Source organism: Octopus sinensis, linkage group LG12, assembly GCF_006345805.1.
Source record: "Octopus sinensis linkage group LG12, ASM634580v1, whole genome shotgun sequence".
Taxonomy (NCBI): domain Eukaryota; kingdom Metazoa; phylum Mollusca; class Cephalopoda; order Octopoda; family Octopodidae; genus Octopus; species Octopus sinensis.
The window spans coordinates 5,919,807-5,923,325 of NC_043008.1; positions in this window are offsets into that span (position 1 = coordinate 5,919,807).

Here is a 3,519-nt window from a genome sequence, read left to right on the forward strand (position 1 = left end):
CTCTCATAATGTTCAAGAAAACAAAGAGTTCTCTGTTGTGATTTAACCATTGAGTTTTTCCAATCTTAAAATAACCAATATTTACAGGAGAAATTGATGTCAAGTTAAAACCGAATTTATTGGTTTTTTATTCGCCTTAATGACAGAGATGGTTTTAAAGCTCTAAACGTCTCCATTTTATTCCTGAAATTTCTTTAGCCACACTTATTATATCAACTATCTCCACTTAATATTTAGGAGATATTCCAGTAACCGTCTGTGCTATTAGTAGTGGTAGCAGTTTACTTAAAGTACCTCGTTGTTCTTGTTATTATTATTATTTTTATTATCTAACTTGTCACTATTGTCATACAGTAATGAAGTGGTTAAGGTTTGTCTTAATTTCCAAATTTTAAAATTAATTTTTTTTTCATTTACTTTCTCAGTCTGTTGTTCTGAGGAATTTTATTCTCTTATATTCTTCCGATGGCCAGTCACATCTGCCATTACCAAACATACTGTTTTCTTTCGCTGTTCTAGCAGAGATAAAACTTTCATTCATCTACAGGTAGCTCTATAGGTGACAAATAATCAGATATTATCAAACTACAATAAAAGATAATTGTTAATAAAGACTGCATTAGTTAGAGGGCGGGGTGGTGGTGTCGATGAAGGTATTTACCAAAGGTTTTGCCACTAAGAAAATCTTGAATTATTGAAAACATAATTCCTTTTTATAAGGTATATGTCTGTCTCTGGGTGTATAACTGACTGAAAGCTGCCTACTACTATTACTACTGCTACTACTACAACTACTACTACTACTGCTACTGCTGCTGCTGCTGTAATGGCAGAAAAATTCTTTATTTAAGCACCAGCACTCAATGGTGACATGGCTCAGAAGTAAACCAAACAAACTTGATTCTTCATATTGTATAAAATTATTTTATTTTGGAAAATTAGAAAATGAGGATCAGAACTGGAGGAGAAGTTCCAGGTGTGGAAGGAAGGAGGGTTAGAATCAAGGGGCCTTAGAGTCAACCTAGCTAAACCAAAGTACTAATAAGTAGAAAGGTAGACAACCACAAATATCTTCAGGAAGATGGCCCTGCTCGATCTGTAGAAAAGGTGTAGGTAGAACTCTATAAGATGTACCCAGTGTAAGCTATGGACACATAAGAGGTGCAGCAATGTCAAAGGTAGGCTAACTGGGAAGATAGTTTTTGTATGTGGCAGATGCTCGGGAGCATTAACCTCCGAAAATCTGCAGAAAACAACTTCCGCCACTTTCCCGGGGGAAAAACTAGAAGTAGTTGATAGCTTCCGTTATCTAGGTGACCAAGTCAGTAGGGGGGTGGGTGCGCTGAAAGTGTAACTGCTAGAATAAGAATAGCCTGGGCAAAGTTTAGGGAGCTCTTACCTCTGCTGGTGACTAAAGGCCTCTCGCTCAGAGTAAAAGGCAGACTGTATGATGCGTGTGTACGAACAGCCATGCTACATGGCAGCGAAACATGGGCTGTGACTGCTGAGGACATGCGTAAGCTCGTGAGGAATGAAGCCAGTATGCTCCGATGGATGTGTGTAATGTCAGGTACATACATCGACAGAGCGTTAGCACCTTGAGAGAAATGTTGTACCTAAGAAGCATCAGTTGTGGTGTGCAAGAGAGACGATTGCGCTGGTATGGTCATGTGGCGAGAATGGATGAAGATAGGTGTGTGAGAAAGTGCCAATCCCTAGCAGTTGAGGGAACGTGGAAGAGGTAGACCCAGGAAAACCTGGGACGAGGTGGTGAAGCACGACCTTCGAACTTTAGGCCTCACTGAGGAAATGACCAGAGACCGAGACCTTTGGAAATATTCTGTACGTGAGAAGACCAGGCAGGACAAGTGAGCCAGCCCACTTATGAATGCCTTCCTTCCTTGGACACAAAGACCGGTTGAGGCAAGCGAAGTCGATATAGAACCTCATCGACGATAGACACCCATCCCAACCCCCCATGCTTGCGAAGACATGTTGGGGCAAGCGAAATCGAAACCGAATTGAACCAGCCAGGATCCCTGGCCTGGTGGTACGTAAAAAGCACTATCCGACTCGGGGCCGTGGCACGTAAAATACTCCAATGCGACCGTACGACAGGCACCCATGCCAACCCCTTTGCTTGTGAAGACATGTTGGGGCAAGCGAAATCGAAATCGAATTGAACCAGCCAGGATCCCTGGTCTGGTGGTACGTAAAAAGCACTATCCGACTCGTGGCCGTGGCACGTAAAATACTCCAATGCGACCGTACGACAGGCACCCTTGCCAACCACCTTTGCTTGTGAAGACATGTTGGGGCAAGCGAAATCGAAATCGAATTGAACCAGCCAGGATCCCTGGTCTGGTGGTACGTAAAAAGCACTATCCGACTCGTGGCCGATGCCAGCACCGCCTCGACTGGCTTCCGTGCCGGTGGCACATAAAATACACCAATCTGACCGTGGCCGTTGCCAGCCCCGCCTGGCACCTGTGCAGGTGGCACGTAAAAAGCACCCACTACACTCACGGAGTGGTTGGCGTTAGGAAGGGCATCCAGCTGTAGAAACATTGCCAAATTAGACTGGAGCCTGGTGCAGCCTTCTGGCTTCCCAGAACCCCGGTCGAACCGTCCAACCCATGCTAGCATGGAGAACGGACGTTAAACGACGATGATGATGATGATGACAAAAGGTAATAAAAGCTACAACAGTGGGGGTGGTGTGTGTGGGGGACACAAGACATTTTCAAAAGAATTTCCTGAGCATGATTTCAGTAAAACATTTTCTATGTCTAATGGAAGAAACTTAAAAAAACATTGCATGAAAGATTACTCTGAAACAGGTGCAAAAATCATCATTTTATTCATTTAATTAATTTTTTCCCCCCTAATCAACTAACGATCATTCTTCCACATCAACGATGTTCTGTTCTTTCAACTATGAATGAGACTCTCTGAAAAGTTATCAGAGCATGAAAACTGTATTCATTACAAGCTTTGGGTCAATCGGTGGACGTTGGAATTAAAACTGTTGAATAAATTTTCTGTTGATGTCTTTTTCATTCAATGTATTCCAAACCCTAGAAATAGTTGAAAAAAAAATGTTAAAACATGCACTGGATATTATTCTTTCTTACAAAGTGAAGATAGAAATTTCTTTAGTATTTTGGAAGTGACTGGTCATCACAGTAGATGAGTTCGTTTATATTGTGCTGACCAAGTTAAAAAGATTATTCTAACAGAGTGTGCATATGCAAAACATCACACTATAACTTTGGATGCAATTATTCTGCATTAGAATGACATGCTTATCTTAACAAAGTTACATGGGCATATGGCGTAGTGGTTAAGAGCGTGGGCGACTAACCCCAACAGTCTGAGTTCGATTCCAGGCAGTGACCTGAATAATAATAATGATAATAATAATAATAATAATAATAACATCGGAAATACCTTAGGAATGAGAACCCAGGTTCGAAATTTCCCCAAGACTCCTGATGAGAGCTGAAGGGTAAATCAGCC